The 23,407-nt window shown below is 44.5% G+C and overlaps 1 protein-coding gene across 2 annotated transcripts in view; it reads right to left on the bottom strand.

The window, feature by feature from the left end:
- Positions 1-23,407, bottom strand: part of GMDS (GDP-mannose 4,6-dehydratase) — a 539,446-nt gene that overhangs the window by 387,533 nt on the left and 128,506 nt on the right. The gene's annotated exons all lie outside the window — the stretch shown is intronic.

Genomic DNA, 23,407 nt, shown 5'->3' with positions numbered 1-23,407 from the left:
GACTGAGGAATTACCCAACTTGTCGGGCCAGAGGTGTACGGCCACGACAATGGGGAAGAACTCCAAGAACGTCAGGTCTCTGGTCAGGCCAGCCAGTGTCCAGCCCTGCGGCCAGCTGCCGTGGCACCATGAGTCATGAAGAATGACCCCAAAACCGAAGGCACCCGAGGCATCGGAGTGAACCTGTAGCTCTGCCTCCAACAGGCGATCCCTTCTCCATAGGGAGACCCCATTAAATTCCCTCAAGAAGGTGGACCACACTGTCAGGTCAGCCCTAAGAGCGGCTGTCACCCGTGTGCGGTGGTAGGGTTGTGATAGGCCAGCCATGGCGTCATATACGCGCCGCAGGAAGGCACGGCCGGGCGCTACAACCCTGCAGGCAAAGTTCAGATGGCCTGCCAGCTGTTGGAGAGTGGCTAATGTCACCTTATTAGAACTGACCACCTCTGAGATCTTCTCCCTGAGGGCCCCCAACCTGTCATGAGAGAGCCTGCAGCATTGGGCCACCGTATCTATCTCGATGCCCAGAAACGTGAAAGCGGTGGATGGGCCCTCAGTTTTCTCAGCCGCGAGGGGGACGCCCAGCTCCCCAGCCAGCCCCGCGAAATGTGCCATGAATGCCCTACAGGTGCCTGAGTCCGCAGGGCCCGCAAACATGTAGTCATCCAAATAGTGTACCACTGATTGCAAGCCTGCGCGCCTCTTGACCGCCCACTCCAAGAAGGAGCTGAAGCGCTCGAAAACAGAGCATGATATAGAGCAGCCCATAGGCAATGCCCTGTCCACGTAATATTCACCCTCAAAAGCCAAGCCCAACAGCTCGAAGTCCTGTGGGTGGACCGGGAGGAGGCGGAAAGCAGACTTGATGTCACACTTTCCCATAAGGGCCCCAACCCCGCAGTCCCTGACCATTCGCACAGCACAGTCGAATGATGTGTAGCGGACTGAGCACAGCTCCCCTGGGATGAAGTCATTAACTGACTCACCCCGTGGAAAGGACAGGTGGTGTATCAGGCGAAATTCACCTGGTGCCCTCTTGGGGACGAGGCCCAACGGGGAAACTCTGAGTGAGGGGATGGGTGGTGCAGCAAAGGGGCCCAAAACCCGGCCGGCTACTACTTCCTTCCTAATTTTTTCTCTCAGAACTGATTCCCTGCCTTCCACTGACTTAAGGTTGCGGGACATGAAAGGTCGCCTGGGACCCAAATAGGGGATCCGAAAACCCACTGTGAAGCCTTCGAGTAAAAACTGGGCATCTTGGACTAGGGGGTAAAGGTGGAGTAAGTGTTGGAGCTCGGCAATTTTAATTGGGCTGGGGCCCCTTTCCCTGAGCTGCACCTGCAGCCCCTGTCTTCCTTGCGCCAGCCGAATCCCTGTTTCCACCCCTGAAGGGGCGGCCCCTGGGGCAGCTAGTGCAGGCGTGGGGGCCCCCACATATGGCACATTCATGTCTGAACCTGCATGGGCTCCGACCGCAAAGGCCACACGAGCTGAACTCCCAGCAAAGCAGGCGGGGTTGAACCCCCTGCCCCGCAGGCCCGCGGGAAGCAGTTGCTGATGCCTGGCGCGCCAAGAGATGGCCGCTGTCCGCCCTATCACCTGCCATGGGTCTAGAATGTGCCATAAATTGCAGCCACAGGTCAGCCTCCTTTTTGTCCCAGGGGAGGGATGTATCAAAAGCCGCCCTCATACGGAACGCCTGGTCGTAGTCCAGCCATGCCGTCCCTTGAAACTCAGAGTAGCCCCGATATATGATATCGAGGTATTTGATCAGTACCGAGGCCCTATGAGGCTGCCTCTGTATTACCACCCCCATGTACATAAGGAATGCAGGCAGCCAGTTAGACCAAGAGCGCTCTACCCGTCGGCGCTTGGGCCTATCGGGCTCTGCATGTTCCCCTTTATCCTTATCCTTCCCAACCGGCTCCCTGTACAAGAGCGAGAATAGGTCCACGTACTCTCCCCTCCATATTCTGTCCTTCGTAGCAGGCAGAAGATGAAAACCCAGTGGGGCAGACATTTCCCCAAAAGGTATGGCCCCCTCTCTGACTGATCCCAGGGGGTCGGATATCTCTGCGGGGGGGTTGGCAGACAGGGCGGGCTGATGCCCTCCTTCCGTCGCTGTCCCAGCAGCGAGGTGCCAGACCTGCTCGCAGGCCTCCCTTAGGGGATGCTGCTGCTGTGGCGTAACCTCCCCCCCGCCGGCGGGAGTCCCTGCCTGCCCATATCCCTCGGTTACCGCTGGTGGGGAAAAGGGCCAGTAGGGGTACCCCCAGGGGGCCCAGCTTCACTGCCGCTGCCCTTGTTGTTGTGGCATGATAGAGGACTCACCCTGTGTGCTTTCCGCCGAAGGTCCTTGTGTGGGCTGCATTGTTGGTGCTGCTTGCAAGGTGGGAGTTGCGCCTGGCTCTATGCTGGGCGTCCTCGCCTCAGCCCTGGGCCCGGCCTCCAGCACATCCAGTCGCGCTAAGATGGAAGCAACAGCCCCTGCATCAGCACTGTTCACCGGCCGCTGCGTTTTCCCCCGAGACCGTTTGGGTGGTGGGTCCTTCTCCTTCCCTGTCACAGGTTGGTCCCGAGGTGCACTAGGATGGCCTGAGCCATGCTCTAGGGCTTCCAACCTGGCTAATATGGCCGCCCATGGTGGCCCCTCCCCACTCCTTGCCCCCTCCGCTGCTGGGGGTGGGCATCTCCCCCCTGCTTTGGGGGCCTTTCCTTTCCCTTTTGGCCCCCCTTGTCCTTTCTTGGGTGGCATACTAGAGGGAGATAGGGGCCCCGCTTACAAAACGACGTGATTTCAAAACGTTGTGAAGGGGCCCGCCTGCTTATTCTATACCCCCTCCCGGCACCCAATTATCCTGGAGGGGAGCCTAATTGCCCTGCACGTGGCAAGGATTGATGGTTGGGGCCGTGTCCCACCTACCCCCGCGTTAATTAAAATTAATAATTAAATTTAAAAGTTGCCAGCCAAAGGCCGCCTAGCCTGTGGTCCTCGCCGCTGCTGGATCCGATCCTGCACTGCCGCCTCGTAGTGACTGCCCCAGGATCCTCGCCGCATAGGCCTTGGTGCCAGCCGCCGCTGCCTCCCTGTCTCTCAATGAGGCTGGGGGGGGCTCGCCGCAGCCCAGCCACCCTGGCCTCAGGAAGCCTCCGGAGGTCCACGTGCGCCGGCAAAGGAGCCGCACCGCGCCGAAGCTGCTGCTGCCGAAATTGCCGCCGAAAGGAGCAGCGCCGCGCCAAAGCTGCTGCTGCGGCTGCCGAGATTGCCGCCAAAAGGAGCCGCGCTGCGCCGAAGCTGCCGCCAAAAGAAGCCGCGCCGAAGCTGCTGCTGCGGCTGCCGAGATTGCCGCCGAAATTTGAACTGGATGGCGGGAAGCAGGTGGGGCGGCCTTAAATAGCCTTCAGCCGCCCCGCCTCCCTGCCGTGTCACACGACGGCGCGCCAGCGCGCCGTGTGAGCACGCATCCCCCAAGATGGCGGCCTGGACATCGACAGCGGCCGCAAGCTCGTCCCTCTGCCCGGTAGGTCCCGGGCACGGAACGGGAATGTGGTTAGCATCTACTTTCAAGTAATTATTCTGAATGTGCAAAGGTCAGGAGTAGGGGGGGAAAGCCAGGACACACATGAACAACCTGTGCTCCCTCCATTTGTGTCCTCACACTTTCGGATGAATGCCTGAATAGGTCTTTTCTTTTATGTGATTCCATGAGAAAGCTGCTTTTCTAGCACACAACACCGGCTCAATATAGACCTATGTTCATCCTTGATTTCAGCACTGAGACTTTATTTCAGACAATTTTATCTGCTTTAAATTCATGGGTTTCTTTGTTATAAGCAGTAGTTTGTGTTATTACCACAGTAACTATGTGTGAGAAAAAGCTTCCCCCTAACTGGCACCAGCTGCAGGGTCTTCCTCTGTTTATCTACTTCAGAATCTTCTCTCTGCCTCAGTGGCAGACTCTGAAACTTTCCTTCCAACTTCCTTTTCCCATTGCCCCAAATGTTTTTATTTTAGGCACCTCAGAGGAGTAAAAGATGGAAATAATACTTAACAATGGCCATGCACACAAAAGAGTAGAACATGAGCTTTACATCCCCTCTTACAAAGAATTTCATATGGTGGGGGAATTTTTGTCCACTTTCAGGACATCACTTCACCACAGTGTAGTATCAGTGATCCACTATAGAGGGTTCAGACAACCTCCTTCCACATTTTAAGGACTGTATGAGGGCAATAATGCGACCAAGTGGGCTAGCTATTCTCCCCACTGTCTAGCATACATCAGAAGAGGCTGTATGCACATACCAATGGAGCACTTCTCCACATGAAGGGGTACTCTGAGTCAGGTTCCCCCAGAATAGGTGTTCTATGGATGTACATCAATCAGTACACATGTATGGCTCCTTCTGACATGGAAGATGGTGTTAGCTTGCATAGTCCCTTAAACCCTCTGCACACATTATTTGAAGGCTTAGGGGGGGTCATCTGAACTCTGCTTATGTAAGGGTGAGTCTGCATTGTTTTAAATGAGATGTGGATGTAGTAGGAACACTGCTCAAATAAAGAAGCAATGGGATATCCTTTTTCAAGAAGAGCCCAGAATGAGTTAAGAGGAGGTTCCTGCTGTATAGTTCATGAACTACTTTGAGGCCCTTTCCAACTTAACTATGTAGCTGCACCAAGAGGATCAAGAATGGGTTTTTTAGCACCAATTCATAGTCTAAATGCATTGTGTTGGAGAGAGGTTGAGACAGATAACTAAAGTATTCCAAGGTAAGCCCTTCCACCACAGGGTTCCTAGGTCATCCCTACCATCCTACCACATGGTAAGAACTTCAAGATACATCAATAGCTAAAATACGGTAAATATCTGTATGAACTCCTAACGTAGCCTTAAGGGAAGAAAATTGCTCAGGTAATCTTCACCAGTAATCTTAACCTTTCCTGTGCAGAGACCCAGAGTAGCGAGGGATAGTGTTTCACAGACCACGGAGATATAGTTACTCTTGCCCTTTTATTTTTCAAGACCCAGAAATATTCCACCTGTCCTGGATATCACCATAGATTAGTATCTTGTCAGATATATTACAGTGGCATTCCACAAAGCAGGGATACCTTTAAGAAAGATATGAATTACAAGATTAGCATTTAATATTCTTCTGATATATATATTGACATGGCAGTCTTCACAGAGCATTTTTAGGTCTTTATTATCATCAGTCTAGCGTCAATCAAGAAGCTATGAAAAGCCAATTTATGTAACTTATTATACAAAGCAGCTTTTATACAAAAATGATACTGGCAGGTAGCCATGTCAGAGAAGGAAAGCATAGTTATGAACTAACAATAGTTTGAACACTTCTGTTGTTCTCATTATTTTAAAGCAGGAAAGCCTCTTAAAGTCTTTTGATCCAAGCTGTCATTTGCCAGAGAACGGGGACAAGACAAATGACTCTAAAACAACGCAATTGGATTTCTTACCTCTACAATGTCTTACTTGACTCCCATGACACACTTTTTTCTGTTATTCACTCTTGCCATGTTAAAGTAAACTTACAGGCTACCCAGAAACAGATGAGCGCAATCAGCCACTTAGAAATTAAAACTTTTCGGACTTCCGGGAAGGGTGACTTAGCCTGTGCCTGCTCTTGAGACGGGCTCCTGCCTCAAAAGAAGCTTATTCAGATATATCAGTCAGATTTTTTCTTTTTTTGACTGATTAAACTTCTCCCGGGTAGGGAGAAACGAAGAGATTAACCTCAAAGCCTATTTTTGTTGGGACGACCAGATCTCATTAATTTATGGGACGAGGTCCAGCCGACGAAGGTGGGACGGATTTTTAACAACAAGCTCTATCTGGAAAAGCGAACGTTCATCTTATCTTCTAAGAGAGAACGCACTAACAGGCAAGCACCCTTCTTTCTATATTTTTCTTTTACTTGACTTAAATTGTTGCTGTTTAAAAGAGATTTGCCAGATTGATCGGTTTTTGACATCTCACTGGGGAGCCATAACTTCTCTCTGCTACTCATTAATTAATAGCTTATCTCTGTTTTTGTTGCAAAAAGCTGTCCTGGATTTGCATTCTAAAGATATACACAGAAGAGGGATTTCTATTCCAGATTTTTTTATTTTGAAGAATATTATATTGTCTGAGACTACTCTCTTTTTGGTCTATTTTATTTTGACGAATCTGTTTTCTGACGACCGCCATTAATTGTTTCGATCCTGGGAACTGCATTTTGTTTACTTAAACATGGAGAGATAAGGCTGTCTGCTCTGTTTATACTGTGATGTCACCAAGTTTGGAGTATTAACCCAATTGTTGCTGAAATAAGAAGTGGTTTTCCTATATTTTTCTTTTAAAATGGCAATTAAGAAAGTGGCTGAGAAGCTGGAAATAACTATGTTTCAGAAAATAATGGATGAGATTGAGATAACGAAACAAAACCTGCCACAGGGTTGTAAGGAGCTGAAAATTGAATTGAGTAAAATGAAGCAGGAGATTAAAGATATAGGGGTCCCTGTGAGAGAGGTGACCCTGGAAGGGGTCCCTGTGAGAGAGGAGACCCCGGAGATTGGAACAAACGTGGAACAGGAAAAAGATTTGGAGTCTATGGACTTTAGAAACAAAATTTATTGTTTGGAGACACAGGAGATTAAAGACATAGGGGTCCTTGTGAGAGAGGAGACCCTGGAGACTGGAACAGGGGTCCCTGTGAGAGAGGAGACCCTGGAGACTGGAACAGGGGTCCCTGTGAGAGAGGAGATCCCGGAGATTGGAACAAACGTGGAACAGGAACAAGATTTGGAGTCTATGGACTTTAGAAATAAAATCTATTGTTTGGAACTCAATGTTATCTCTGAAGAAATTAATGAAGATTCTAGAGATAAAGTTATCAATGGCATGGATAATCTTCTGGACTGGAATGATGTGATGGAGCCCAATATAGAGAAAATCTATGGAATTAACTGCAGCCATGTGACAATGGAAAAACTTTCAAGAGATGACCCAGTGTATTTTGAAAAAAAGAACAGAGATATGATTTTACAGCAGTATTTCAGCAACCTATTCAGAATGGATGGCAAGAAAATATTTGGGATAGAGGTAATTCCCATCAGACTCTTACTATATGACTATGGCTTTGACAGCAAGATTATTATGGAATACTGATAATGGAAGATTGGATACTGAAATTACTGGACTTAACAAGACTACTGAAGATGGAAGATGGAAAATGGAACTAATAGGGATAATAGAACAATGGCTACTGAAATTACTGAACCTAACAGATTCTGATGTGATGGATTAATTGAAATGTTTATTTTGACTATGGTTATGACAACAAGATTATCATAATTAGTAATGAGATGGATTAATCGATATGCTTATCTGGAAAAAAAAATTGATAGATATATTTCTTAAAGAATTGAAACCTCTCTTTGACTTTTTGTGGAAAGAATAAAGTAATGTTTATGAGATTTGATGATTAAGTAAGATAACTACTGGAGGAAAGTGATTTTATAATATGACTTAAGAGACAGGATTGTTATATATTATAGACTTATAACTGATTTGATCTTTGACAAATGGGAAGTCAATATTTTACTCTTTATTTTTTATTTTTGTTTTTTTTTTCTTTTTTTCTTTTTGTTTAACTATTTTTGATTTTGTTTTTTGTCTTTGAATGTTTTATGATTTTGTCTTGTATGTTTTATGAAAACCTGAATAAAAATTATTGAAGGGAAAAGAAATTAAAACTTTTCACCAAAGGAAAGTCAAATAGCTTTACCTCTCCTATAATAACTGTTCCTAAAATGCCATTCATTCTCTAAATAGTTTGTATAATAAAGGTCAGGCTCAAGGACCAATAATTATTAAAGTTTAAGGAGACTATTGTAGTGCTTTGTATTTTGCTAATCAGTTGAAATCAGCGGAGAGTTTCACTTTCTTCGATGTTAAATGATACTGTACATTTGATTTTTCTTTCTCCTCCAGGTACTCATTACTGTGCTCCTCTTCTTTGAAATTTACTATGACATGGAAAGAGTACTATGAAAACAATGACGACTGAACCAAGCATCCAAGGGAAGGCTACTCAACAGTCATTTCAACAGAAAACGGAACAATCAAGTCTCACAAATACATCAAGAAGGGGCCCTTGACGGAGCTCCTTGTGTTCACTGTACTTTGATATATCCAGTGTAGCCTCAGGTCAAGACAAAGCCTTTGTAGGTTGCAATTTTGCATGAAAAATTAATCTAATAGTGTGCTGGGACACAATGCTCAACAACTTGTACTGTTATGCGACTGTCCTGAGAATTTAACATTGTGGCAATACAAGTGACAGCTATGACACTGGGAACACCAAGTATTGATCCGTATTCAGTTATGGCACTCTTCCTGCATAATTTAGGCAAATGTCTGCATCTTGTCCTCAGTTCTCCAGCTGCCCATGAGAAAAGCAGCATTTAATTTACAGATATATTGCCCAGTTATGCACATCACATAAAAATGATAAAAGAGCACTTGTCTATCTGAATAAGAAGCAGTTGAATGGATGAAACTATCTTGGTCAAACTACTGGCCCACACAGCACAGCAACATGCATTCTGACCAGAAATAAGTCACCATAACAAATCATAACTACACCGGGTTTCTATGACTTTCAGTTGCGAACCATATGAAATCCAACCAAGTCTGTCTGCCATCACATAAAGAATAATATGCAATAATGTTAGGAACTGAGGAATCCTATCCTAACAAGGGGGAGGGCCTTCTCAGTGGTGGCCCCCAAATTATGGAATGATTTGTCTGACGAGGTGCGCCTGGCGCCAACGCTGTTATCTTTTCGGCGCCAGGTCAAGACTTTCCTCTTGTACCAGGCATTTTAGCATGTGTTTTTAAATTGTTTTTATATTGTTTTGAATTTTAAAATTGTGTTTCAAATAGTTTTTAAAATATGTTTTTAAATTGTGTATTTGTTTTAATGTTTTTGATTGCTTTAAACTGCCCAGAGAGCTTCAGCTATGGGGCGGTATACAAGTGCAAGCAAGCAAGCAAGCAAGCAATAAATAAATAAATAAATTGTGAAAAATGCATAGCCTGTTTTACGGACAAGATCCCACAGCATGCATTGTTGTCTCTTAGTGAGATGTATCTATATAGGGAAAGAAAAGCTTTCACATATCTCCAGTGTGTACTGTCCCAAGCAAAATGTCCTGAATATAAGAAGATTTTCTTCTGGCAATTGCTGACTTCTTAAAAAGCAGGCAAGTGTACAAAATAGCTTCCCATTAACATAAGTGGTCTAGCACAGGAAAATTCAAAATAGATTGAAGTATGTCTATCATGTCTGATGCAGAGGTTGATAAGTATGGCAACAGCATCATAAATGCCTGTGAATTAATCCATGGTCTCTAAGTGGGCTACAGCAGGTAAGGTGAGTCTGAATGTGTACCCTTCCCTTTCTTTGCAACAAACTAATGAAAACATGGAAGTAAAATAGAGAGCATGCTTTAACAATGAATCATTGTTTCTCCCTTGTAAGCTACAAATCAAACTGCAATTGACTTCCAATACTATTAAGGATATTGCTTTTCCCCTGTATTCATCCCATTGTTTATCCATACCAATGGGCATGACATAGGTGCTGTGAGTGGGGAAAGAAAAATTCACCTGAGCACCACTTTGACAGTTGGGGGATTGAGGGTTCCTTTCAAAAATTATTTAGTAATGAGCACTTATTCCTTTAAGAGCAATTATCCATTAAATGCCTATGAAATGTCAAAAAAGTAACACCTATTTTGGATCATAAGTATAGACCAAAGCCTGAACAATTTAGGTCTAGGGTACCTTAGGGACTGTCTCAATCCTTATATTCCCGCTCTGTTACTGAGATCATCTGTAGGAGCATCATTGGTTGTTCCCTGAATTGGTGAGGCTCATCTGACAACAAGAAACCAAGCTTTTTGTGTCATCACCCCAATATTGTGCAATGCTCGTCCAACAGATTCAGCAAGTGCCTTCTGTTTTAATCTTTAAATGTCTGATGAAAACTTTTCTATGCCACCAAACTTACACAGACAATTAGGAAAAAATCTTTCTGTAATGGTTACTTGATGATCTCTGATTTTAAATGTTTGTGTGACTTTTATTGTATATATGTATGGTTGCTGTAAACTGCTTTGATATTTTTATGATAAAGCAGTATATTAATATTTTATAAATAAATAAATAAATATTTTAGTAGGTAACCATCATTTTCATAAAATGATGACGATCAGAACTTTATTAAAATTACCATTATATGATTATGTTGTTATCATACTCTTTCATTTAAACATTATTTTGCTAATTTTAATATTTAACAATATAACCAGAAAAGTTTTTACTGCTAATTAAAAGTTTGATTTTAAAAATTAACAGTGTTATAAAATGGTGCCCACTGCAATCTTTACAGGTGCAGTTTCCCATAGTGAGCTGAACTGTTAGTTTCATCTGCCCTATGTATCACTATACACATCAAAACTATGAGTCTTTTTAAAAAAAGACTGAAGAATAGCACTATGAGAAACTGCACCTGCAGACATTGCAAAACCCTTTTGTCCTTCTGTTGTTAAAAAAGAAACAAATATCACTGGGCACAGAAGGATTACCAACAGAGCTCCCCCACGCCAAATGTGAATTAATGAGGTATGGTGATTCCATACAACATGGAAGCAGCCGATGTCTATCCGACAAACCAGCAACTATGTCCTACCTAAGCCATAGCAATGGTCAGGTGGTGGAAAGAGTGTGGCAGTGGGTGCTTCAATCATTAGGAACATGAATATCTGGGTGTATAATGGAGGAGCAGACAGCAGGTTTAATTGCCTGGCTGGTGCAGATTGAGGATGTTGCCTATCACCTAGATAGCTTGGTAGATAGTGCTGGGGAAGAGATGTAGTTGTGAGGTCCTGGAAGCAAAGTTTAGGGTGCTAGGTAGGATGTTGAAAGTCAGGACCTCCAACGTAGCTTTTTCTGAAATGCTAACAGTTCCACGCAAAGGCCTAGATAGACAGGCACAGCTTTGTAGTCTCAATGTATAGATAAAATGGTGATGTTGGGAGGAGAGGTTTGGAGGAACATTTTGGGGTAAGCTCAGCCTGTACAAAAGGGATGAACTCCAACTGAACCAGTATGGAACCAGACTGTTGGTGCTTAAAATCAAAAAGTTGGCAGAGTAGATTTTAAACTGATTGCAGGAGAAAGTCAACAAGAGCTAAATAGATAGAGGTGATCCAGTGGACATAGTGTACTTAAGACTTTCAAAAAGCTTTTGCCAAGGTACCTCACCAAAGACTTCTGAGGAAGCTCAGCAGTCATGGAATAACAGGAGAGGTCCCCTTGTGAATAAGGAACTGGTTAAGAAGCAGAAACCAGAGAGTATGAAGAAATGGACAGTTATCCCAATGGAGGGCAGTAGAAAGTGGAGTCCCTCAAGGATCGGTATTGGGACCTGTACTTTTCAACTTGTTCATTAATGACCTACAATTAGGAGTGAGCAGTGAAGTGGCCAAGTTTGCTGACGACACTAAATTGTTCAGGGTTGTTAAAACAAAAAGGGATTGTGAAGAGCTCCAAAAAGACCTCTCCAAACTGAGTGAATGGGCGGAAAAATGACAAATGCAATTCAATATAAACAAGTGTAAAATTATGCATATTGGAGCAAAAAATCTGAATTTCACATATACGCTCATGGTGTCTGAACTGGCGGTGACCGACCAGGAGGGAGACCTCGGGGTTGTAGCAGACAGCACAATAAAAATGTCGACGCAGTGTGCAGCAGCTGCGAAAAAGGCAAATTCCATGCTAGCGATAATTAGGAAAGGTATTGAAAATAAAACAGCCGATATCATAATGGCGTTGTATAAATCTATGGTGTGGCCGCATTTGGAATACTACGTACAGTTCTAGTCGCCTCATCTCAAAAAAGATATGATAGAGTTGGAAAAGGTTCAGAAGAGGGCAACCAGAATGATCAAGGGGATGGAGCAACTCCCTTATGAGGAAAGGCTGCAGCATTTGGGGCTTTTTAATTTAGAGAAAAGGCGGGTCACAGGAGACGTGATAGAAGTGTATAAAATTATGCATGGCATTGAGAAAGTGGATAGAGAAAAGTTTTTCTCCCTCTCTCATAATACTAGAACTCGTGGAAATTCAAAGAAGCTGAATGTTGGAAGATTCAGGACAGACAAAAGGAAGTACTTCTTTACTCAGCACATAGTTAAACTATGGAATTTGCTCCCACAAGACGCAGTAATGGCCACCAGCTTGGAAGGCTTTAAAAGAAGATTAGACAAATTCATGGAGGACAGGGCTATCAATGGCTACTAGCCGTGATGGCTGTGCTCTGCCACCCTAGTCAGAGGCAGTATGTTTCTGAAAACCAGTTGCCGGAAGCCTCAGGAGGGGAGAGTGTTCTTGCACTCAGGTCCTGCTTGCAGGCTTCCCCCAGGCACCTGGTTGGCCACTGTGAGAACAGGATGCTGGACTAGATGGGCCACTGGCCTGATCCAGCAGGCTCTTCCTATGTTCTTATGTTCTTAAGAGCTGGGGTCCAGTCTGGAACAAATCTCTTCCCGGGATGAAGATGAAAAGGTTTATGATAATTTAAATGGGTGAGGAGTAGAACTGGGAATTATGAGTGCAGAGCACACAATAGCAATTCACACAGAACAAAACACCACACCCCAAAACACAAGTACCAAAGACAATTGCAGGGAGATATGGTATATAAGTTTTTATACTAACACTAGAAGCCTCTTAGCAAAGATGGGCAAACTGGAGGGTTTGGTCTTAGAGGACAACATTGATATAGTGGGCATAACAGAAACCTGGTGAAATGGAGAGAACCAGTGGGACACTTATCTCAGGATACAAATTCTATAGGAAGGACAGAGAAGGATGTACGAGAGGTGGTGTTGCTTTCTACATGAAAGAAGGCATCTAATCAAACAAGCTAAAAATCCCAAAAGAGGCAGATTCTGTCACAGAATCACTCTGGATGGTGAAAGCTGGCTCCAAAAGTAATCTAGTACTGGGGACATGCTATCATTGTCCTGATCAAAATGCTCAGGGAGATCTTGAGATGGAGAATGAGATCAGGAAAGTATCCAAAAGAGGAAGTGTTGTAACAGGGGATGACTTCAACTACCCTTACATAGACTGGCTACATATATGTTCCTGTCATGATAAAGAGAGGAAATGTCTAGATACCCTAAATGACTGTGCCCTACAATAGCTGGGCATGGAACCAATCAGAGGGGAACAAGCGTGGACTTAATTTTAAGTGGCACCCAGTACTGGGTGTGAGATGTTAACTGTTGTTGAACCACTTGAGAACAGTGACCACAGTGCTATCAAATTATATGTAAATGTAAATGGCCAATTGCCAAGAAAATCCAACATAGTGTCTTTTGAACTTCCCAAAAATGAGAGGACTGGTAAAAAAGAAGTTGAAAATCAAAGTCAAGAGAGTCAGATCACTTCAAAAAGTTTGGGAGTGATTTAAAACCACAATATTGGAAGCTCAGATGGAATTTATACTACAGATCAGGAAAGATACCACCAGGGCCAAGAGGATGCTAGCATGGTTAATGAGCAGAGTCAAAGAAGCTATTACAGGCAAGAAGGCTTCCTTTAGAAAACTGAAATCTTGTTCAAATGAAGAGAGCAAAAAAGAACACAAACATTGTCAAAAGACATGCAAGCAGACAATAAGGGATGCTAGAAAAAAAATTTACAAGCACATGAAGACCAATAACAAAAATATTCTTTAAATATATTTGTAGCAGGAGACTGGCAAGGGAGACCCTTGGATGGCAAGGGAGTCAAAGGTGTTCTAAAGGAAGATGAGGAGACTGCAGAGAAGCAGAACGAATTATTTTCATCTGTCTTCACAGCAGAAGACATAGGATAGATTGCTGTGCCTGAACCAACTTTTGCAGGAAGGAAGTCTGGGGAACTGCAAATAGTTGTGAGACAAGTTAAAGTTCCAGGTCAGTGGTTCCAACCTGGGGGCCATGAACCCCAGAGGGGCGATGAAGTAATCCAGAGGGGCCTGCGAACAGAAAAGGAATGAATTTTTTAAAAAAGTCTTCACTCCCTGAACCGTGTCTGCTCCCCACTGCCACTGCAGATGACACCTCCCCCTTGCTCCAAACGAGAGGGGAGGACTTTGCTGAAGCACCAGAGCATCTTTCAAGCATGCTGAGGGCAGGTATCTGCCTATACCACACAAAGGAGGTTGAGGGTGGAGCTACCAGGAAGAAGAGGAGATTACTATCACTGTCTCCTGTCTCCTCACACTCCCGCTGCTGATGACGCCCTTACTCTGTCATCTATCGGGAGTGGCTGTCATCTATCGGGAGTCCTTGGTCTTTGCCAGGTCTCCTCTCCATGGGACCAAGTTTGTTGACTGCATGTACTGGAGGTTGAGCCCGAAGGGCAGTTTAGGGATCCTGCTTGTGTACCGCCCGCCTCGCTGCACGGCAGAATCCCTGGCCGAGGTGCTAGAGGTGGTCTCGGGTGTGCGCATGATGTCCCCAGAATTGTTGGTGGTGGGTGACTTCAATGTGCACCCCGAGGCCACTCTCAATGGAGCCCCTCGGGATTTCCTAGAAACCATGACTTCCTGGGAACTGCACCTTAGTAATGCTGAGCCCACCCATGTAGCCGGTCATGCTCTCGACCTTGTATTTGTCCTGGGAGAGGAGAAAAGTGCTCTGAAGTTAGGGGCCATTACTTTTACCCCTGTGTCATGGTCAGACCACTATCTGGTAAACGTAGACTTCTCGATGCCGCACACCCTCTGCAAAGGCACAGGACCTATTAGAATGGTCCGCCCCAGGCGCCTGATGGATCCAGAAGGATTCGTGACTGCGCTGGGGGATTTGGAACTTGCTGAAGGTCATTCAGTCGATGCCCTGGTGATGGAGTGGAATACAAGGATTTTCGTGAAGCAAAAAGAGGCAAGGGCTGCAAGGAAAGGCTGCTTTCCCCCTTCCTTCCTGGCAGCCAGCGCGCCTGCCTGCCTTTCTTGACTCCAGATTCACTGCCATCACCTTTTAAAAATTATTCTTATTTGCAAGGCCGCCCAGATTTCACCTTCGGCCCAGACGGAGCCAAGGAGCCATGAGGAAGCTCAGGACTTGCTCACCCCCATATCTCTGAGACTAGGTGTGTGTGTGTCAACATTCCCCCCAATCTCTCTCTCCAAGATGCTGCGGCAGTTCAGGCCTTCCCCCCTCCCATGTGCCCAAATGCATGCATGCCTGCAGATGCTGGCAGGAGGGGCAGGTATGTTTGTGTGTGTGCATGCACTGATTTGTCTTTTGCTCCACTCTCATTTCCCAATGCTAACCAAGTAATCAGTTCTGATGAGCATCTCTACTACTACCATATTGCTGCTGCTGCTGCTGCTGCTGCTTCTTATTATTATTTTAGAAAGCTCAGCGGGTTGGCTGAGGCTGGGATTCACATATTGCAGCCGAAATGTATTTATTTAATTATTATTGCATTTATATCCCACCTTTCCTCCAAGTTGCTCAAGGTGGTGCACATAGTCCCTCCCTTTCCATTTTATCCCTACACCAACCCTGTGAAATAGGTCAGGCTGAGAGACTGTGCCTTGGCTCAAGGTCACCCAGTGGGCTTCATGGCTGTGTGGGGATTTGAACCTGGATCTTAGTCCAACACTGTAACCCACTGGTGTTGGGAGACAGGACTGTACATCTTCAGATTATGTGTGTGGGGGACGGGGATACCAATTTGATGAACCTTTGCATTAAGAAAGGAAAGCAATACCTCCCTGTCTGCAGGGAGCTTTTTATGGAAAGGGACATTTGGAGATGTGATTTTGCCATGCACCATTTTTTCACTTAACAGAGACTAAAATTACAGAGGCTAAAATTACAATTAGTGGGGGGGGTCACCCAATTCTTTGAGCTTATAAAGGGGATCCCATACTCATAAAGGTTGGGAACCACTGTTCTAGGTCTTACTGACAAAATAAAGACATGCAAATTGCCAGGTTTGGATGACATTCACCCAAGAGTTGTCTAAGAACTAAAATGTGAAATTGCCAGCCTTCTAACAACTAACAAAAATAATGATCTTGTCCCTAAGATCAGTCTCCATACTTGAGGACTAAAAAGTGCCCAATGAACATCATTTTTTAAAAAAGGGGGATTCATGGAGGATCCTGGAAATTATAAGCCAGTTAGCTTAATGTCCATTCCAGGAAAACTGGTGGAAAGTATTGTTAAAGGTAAAATAACCAAGCATATAGAAGAGCAAGCCTTGCTGAAGTGGAATCAGCTTGGCTTCTGCACGAGTAAGTTGGTCCTATCTCACTAACCTATTATAATTTTTTGAGATTATCAACAACCGACAGAAGTGATCTAGTTGACATTGTGTACTTGGACTTGCAAAAAGCTTTCTACAAAGTACTTAACAAAAGACTCCTGAGTTAGTTTAGCAGTCAAGAGATAAGAGGAGAGGTCCTCTTGTGCATCAGAAGCTGGTTAAGAAACAGGAAGCAGAGAGTAGGAACAAATGGATAGTTCTCCCAATGGAGGGATATAGAGAGTAGAGTTCTCCCAAGGATTAGTATCGGGACCTGTGCTTTTTAGCTTGTTTATAAATTATTTAGAGTTAAGGTTGAGCAGTGAAGTAGCCAAGTTTGCTGATGATACCAAATTGTTCAGAGTGGTTAAAACAAAAAGGATTGTGAAGAGTTCCAAAATGATCTCTCCAAACTGAGTGAATGGGCAGGAAAATGGCAAATGCAATGTAAACAAGTGTAAAGTGGGGTATGTCTGGACAAAAAAAAATCACTCATGGGGTCTGAACTGGCAGCGTCTGACCAGCAACGAGATCTTGGGGTTGCAGTGGACAGCGTCAGGAAGATATCAACCCAATGTGCTGCAGCTGTGAAAAAAGCAAATTCCATGCTAAGGGTCATTGGGAAAACAATTATAAACAAAACTGCTGATATCACAGTGCCATTACACAAATCTATGGTGAAACCATACTTGGAATATTGTGTACAGTTCTCGTCGCCTCAACTCAAAAAGGGTATTGTAGAGTTGGAAAAGGTTCAGAAACAGGCAACCATGATGATCAAGAGGATGGAACAAACTTCTTTTAGTTTTTTAGGTTTTTTAATTTAGAAAAAAGGCAAGTAAGCGGTAACATAAGACTAGAACTCTCTCACAAGCCTAGAACTCAGGGACATTCAATGAAGCTGAATGTTGGAAGATTCAGGACAGATAAAAAAAGCACTTCTTCACCTAATTCATATTTCAACTGTGGAATTCGCTTCCACAAGAGGCAGTGATGGCAACCAACTTGGATGGCTTAAAAAAAGAGGAAGGTAAGGCTATCAATGGCTACTATCCATGATGGCTATGTTCTACCTCCACTACCCCCAAGTACTGTTGTATATTTAACAATAAAAACACAGTTGCAACAATGGAAGCAGTACGGAAATCTTTTTTCTTCATTTTTAATAGATTCTGCCAATGGGAATTGCCTAATAGGGAAAACTTTCTTGTCTCCCAAGAATTGCCCTAGGAATGACACTGTATAATACTGTTGTGTTATTACCACAATTTTATTTATTTTAAAAAATTGTATACTTGTATACTGCTATTTCATTAAGAGAGCCAGTGTGGTGTAGTGGTTAAGGTATTGGACTACGACCCGGGAGACCAGGATTCGAATCCCCACATAGCCATGAAGCTCATTGGGTGACCTTGGGCCAGTCACTGCCTCTCAGTCTCATGAAAATCCTATTCATAGGGTCGCCATAAGTCAGAATCGACTTGAAGGCAATACATTTACATTTTTTATTTTGTTAAAAACATCAAAGTGGTCTATAACATTTTAAGCAACAATGACCATATAATTTGTTTTTTAAAAGAAACATTAAAAATACAATAAAAACAAAGGTCAATTGTTAAAAAAAGCATGTTCTTAATTGCCTGCATAAGCCTAGCGAAACACAAAGGTTTTCAGCAGGTGCTTAAAAGATCAAACAGGTGTCTGCTGAATCTCAGTTGTCAGTCGGGCTGATGACATTGAGGGCTTGATTTCAAGTCAATGTTAAATGAGCCTTGCCAACTCAGGGGACAACCAGAGTCGCTCCTGCAGAAGATCTCAGTGATTCAGCTGGGATATAAGGGTTTAGGTGGTCCCTAAGATACCCTGGACATAAGTTGTTTAGGGCTTTATAAATTAATACAAAGACCTTGAACCTGGCTTGGCAACATATGGGCAGCCACGGCAGATGTTTTAAAAGTAGTGTCACATGTTGTCGGCCATATGCTCCTATCAGCAATCCGGCCACAGCATTTTGTTCCAGCTGGAGCTTCCGAACCAGGGCCAACGGCAGACCCACATAGAGCACATTGCAGTAATCCAGCCTTGAGATTACCAATGCATGGACTACAGAGGTCAGGCTACCCCTGTCCAGGAATGGCTGCAGATGACGAATCAGACAAAGCTGGTAAAAGGCACTCCTAGCCACAGAGGATACTTGGACCTCTAGTGACAAAGATGAATCCAGGAGTACCCCAAGGCTATGGACCTGGTACTTCAGAGGGAGCCCATCCAGAACAGGTAACCTGCCTATCTCCCAGACACGGGAACCACCTACCCAAAGAGCCTCCATCTTCTCAGGATTCAAGCACAGTTTATTGGCCCTCATCCAGGCCACTACAGCATTCAGACACCGATCCAGAGCATTCACAGCCTCTCTTGATTCAGATGTTAAGGAGAAAAAGAGCTGCTTATTATCAGCATTTTGCTGACACCTTGCTCCAAAAATCCTCATGACCACTCCCAATGACTTTATATGATGTTGAATAGCACAGGGGAGAGAATAGTACCCTGCAAAACCACACAGCACAAATGCCAAGGGGCCAACAAACACTCACCCAGTGTTACTCTCTGGACGCAACTCTGAAAGTAAGAGCAGAACCACCGTAATACTATGCCTCCAATACCCATCCCACTGAGTTGGTCCAGAAGGATACCATGGTCAATGATATCATATGCCTCGGAGATATCGAGCAGAAGTGTGGCACTCTCCCTGTCTCTCTCATGAGAAAGGTCATCCATCAGGGCGACCAAGGCTGATTCTGTTCCAAAACCAGGTCTGAATCCAGATTGTGATGGATCTAGATAAACAGTCTCATCCAGGAATACCTGGCAATTGCTCTACAACCACCTTCTCCACCACCTTTGCCAAGAAAGTGGTGTTGGCGACTGGTCTATAGTTGTTACACTCTATTGGGTCCAATGTAGGTTTTTAAAGAAGTGGACACACCACTCCCTCTTTAAGGGCAGTGGGTATCACACCACCATGCAAAAATGCATTTACTATACCTGTAGACCCATTCAGTCACCCCACTTCGCCTTGCTTTAATAAGCCAGGATGGACAAGGATCTAATGAGCAGGTGGTCGGGCACATCACTGCAAGCATCTTGTGCACATTCATTGTCAGGCTGCATTAACTGGAATTGATCCCACAACACTGGGTTTGACATTGCATTGGACACCTTGGCTGACACTGCCACAAAAGTATCATCTAAATCACTGCAGAGCTGAGCAACTTTGCCCTCAAAGTGTTAAGCCAGCCAGTTACAGCTGGACACTGTGTGTTCCAGATGGTCATCTCCCTGGTCAGGAGTGACCAACCTCCGGACCACATGGAACAACTCAGCCAGGCGGTTCCTTGAAGACACAATGGAGGCAGCAAAGTAGGATCTCTTAGCTGCCCCCCCCCACTATATGGTAGGCCTGATTGTGAGCCTGAACACATGCTCGGTCTGCTCCAGAGCTAGATCTATGTCACTTGCACTCTAGCCCTCACCCAGTCCTTTTCATCAACCACAGCTCCTCAGTATACCAAGGAGCAAAACAGGCCCCATGGCACTGGAGAGAGCCCTCAGGAGTGATCGTGTCAATGGCCCTAGGAGTCTCACCATTCCATAGTGAGACTAGGGCCTCAACAGGATCACCTGCTCTATCCGCTGGAAAATCCCCCAGAGTGTTCAGGAATCATTAGATTCCATCAGTCTCCAGGAGCAGACCATCTTAACTGGTCCACCACCCCTGCAGAGGAGAATTGCCACTGCAAGATCAAACCTCACCAGGAAGTGGTCTGATCATGCCAATGAGGTGATAGCCATCCCACCAATTTCCAGATCACCACCCTCCCCACATGGAACAAAGACTAGATCGAGGGTATGCCCTGCTCTATGTGTGGACCGATGACCATTTGAGAGAGGCCCATAGCTGCCATGGAGGCTATGAACTCCCGAGCTGGACCTGATGCAGCCTCAGCATGGATGCTGAAATCACCCAAAACCACCATTCTGGGTTCCTCCAACACTACACCCGAAGCAACCTCAACCAGCTTGGTCAGGGAGGCTATTGAGCAGCAGGGTGGGCAGTACACCAACACATCCCTAATCTGTCTCCTTGTCCCAGCATCAGATGCAGGCCCTCCAGTCCCACTCCAAGAGAGAGGTTTCCCAGTGATAGAGAATAAACTCCTATGGACTACAGCAACAACTCCCCCCTCCAGTCTGGGCCGCCCAGCTCCCCCATCCAGGTCTCAGTGATACATACCAGGTTGGCCCATTCATCCAGATCATGGATCAGCATGGTTTTATTACAGACTGACCTGGCACTTAACAGTAGAACCACTAGTATGTTGGGGACAGTGGTAGAGCTTCCATTAGTATCAAGTGTAGGGGAGACCCCAGAGGAGGATATCAGGCACAAACACCTATAATCACCCCTCCGACGTCTCCTTCTACCATGCCTACCCGTCCCCTCGATCACTGAGATAGACTGCACAACAGTCCCCTCCTCCAGTATTCTCCCTCCAAGACACATGTATATATAGAAACACTCCACTATAATTTTAAAAAAATCAAAATACCAGGCTATGCAGACATCGATACACAACAATCAGACCAAAATACAGTCCACCCTAGATATACCCACCCTCCAACAAAAGGAACAAAACAAATAAGCAGGCATTCCACCCCATCTCTCACATGGGACAAACACAATCACTTCTCTAATACGAAGAAGGAATGCTGGTGACTGATCCTCTGCTCTCTGCTACCTGAAGAATCAGCAGTGGGGGTTTTTGGGGGGTGTAGACACATGGCTGCCTTATTGGAATGTTAAGTCCCTCCACTCCAGAACATAAGATTTCAGCAAACTCCCCTCCATAACCCCAAAGTTGTAGAGGATCCCTATCACTTTTCCACACAGCAAAAGGCCTTACCAATCAAACCCCAGTCTTTGCTACCAACTACTCTCATTGGCACTACAGTGTGGAGTCAACAGGAAATAGTAAGAGTCTCTCCTGCTGTGTCTTTGCCTCTCCAAACTGCTGTCCAGATGAGAAAAATCCCTACCTCTCTTTCAAACCCTCTGCACTTGTCAGAGGGTTTGAGGGAGAAGTAGTGTTTTCTCTCTCTTTCATAATATACAGAAGGGAAGAAATTTATTTCTTGCTATTTTTTATATTATCCAATTTAATACGTGCATAAAACAAGCCTCTATGTCCTGCCCAGAGCCCAACACAGGAGACGGAGGCGAGACTGGCAATAATTCTTGCTTTATTAGAGTCACAGTTACATCAAAAGCAGTGAGTTTCATAGACCTAACTAGGCTGGCTCACTACTGATGCCAACTACGCTAACTAAGCATTATCTGCAGCGTGTGGAGTAATTTGACTCAGCACCTCAACCAGGGAGGTGCTGCTTTAAGTAGGGAAGGTCTTCACTCGTAATCTCCGACTCCTGCGTGGTTCCACCTCTGACTGTCCTGCTTCTCGCATCATCTCACATGGGGCAAGCCTCCGCCTGCTCATCAGACAGTACAGGCTCACTAGGTGCCGGCTCGACTTCAGGAGGCAGGGAGCAAGTTCTCCTCTGCCCACTCTCCTTGATGCGCTTGGGGTAGCTGGGGCTCAACTACCATTTCCTTGAACCCACCAGCAAGCACAAAGGGCTTGGAAGACTGAATATTCTCTAATTTACAATTCAGTTTGAGGAAGTTCCTCACGCTTCTTTCCTTCTTCAAAAAGTAACAGAAAAAGTCCATCACATTTTCCTGAATAACTGTTGCTATCAGCATGAGCAATTCTCAAATTACCTCAATTACGTTTTAATCGTTCTTTAAAATGATTTAGATCAAAATATTTCATGGCAGTTCACAGAGCTGCAGCAGTCCCAGTCTCCACTTTCCACCATGGAACCATTTGAATTCACTGTTACGAATTTCAACAACAAAATAATTTTGTCTGAAAGCTTGCGGGGGACACTTATTACATGTAATTAAATGGTAAACAGCAAGTATTCTGTTCAACCTCCATTTTTTTGGCTCCTGAATGACAAAACCCACACTAAGAACATTTCAGAGTTTTCAAATTGTTATTACAATTTGCTTTTTCATTTCCCACACTACGTGTTTTAGTGTTGATAAAGTTACGAAAATGATTAATAACTCTAAAGCATTGAAGGAAAACAGTATTTAGCTTCTTTCCAGAATTACAGATTTTGCAGGCATTTCACATTAACTCTCTAGGCACAATGGCACTAGTCTCATCCAAAGTGTTCCTCTGACTGCTTTTGCTCATGTTCTAACAGGAGGAGAATTGCATGCATTTTTACAGAGTTCTTGCTAATCAGTAAGTGGCATGTACATATATACATGGGCACACACACACACAAATACATCTTTTTAAAACCAAAAGTCTATAAGTCACAGGCTCACAATATCCAGTGGGATAATAAGTATATCAGAGAGAACTATAAGACTGAAAGCTCAGTGGGAAGCAGTCTCAGAGCTGGGTAGAATGTCAAAGAAGCTTTACAGATCAAAGGCAGCGGATGAATAAAAAAATCTTTCTTCTTCCTGAAAACCACAACACTCTTTAAAGAAGATCCTGACCTGAACATTATTTCATATGAAATCCAGCTTACTCCCAATTATAGAAATACCAGAAACCATACAAGAAGTTGTCAGAAAGTTATTGAGTTAGTTGATTCAAGATCTATTACAAACATTCTAATTTATTTGAAAGCAAATGTTATGAACAGGCAAACAAACATATCTTGTTTTATATAGCAACAAAGGTTCTAACTGGTTTTCTCAGCTTATCAACGTTGAACCTCTACTGTTTTTTGTTACTGCATCAAAATCAACTGCTCTAGGTAGCAGAAACCTGCCTGCCTTTTAGGGAAATAACATGCCACTGTCCAGTGATTATTGTGGAACATTTTGAGAATCCTATAAAAAAGATTTCTGAAATACATTTAGATAGTATAAA

The sequence above is a fragment of the Rhineura floridana genome, chromosome 1 (assembly GCF_030035675.1).
Source record: "Rhineura floridana isolate rRhiFlo1 chromosome 1, rRhiFlo1.hap2, whole genome shotgun sequence".
Lineage (NCBI taxonomy): Eukaryota > Metazoa > Chordata > Lepidosauria > Squamata > Rhineuridae > Rhineura > Rhineura floridana.
The sequence above is the reverse complement of the archived record's forward strand: the minus strand, read 5'-3'. Positions and strand labels throughout refer to the sequence as shown.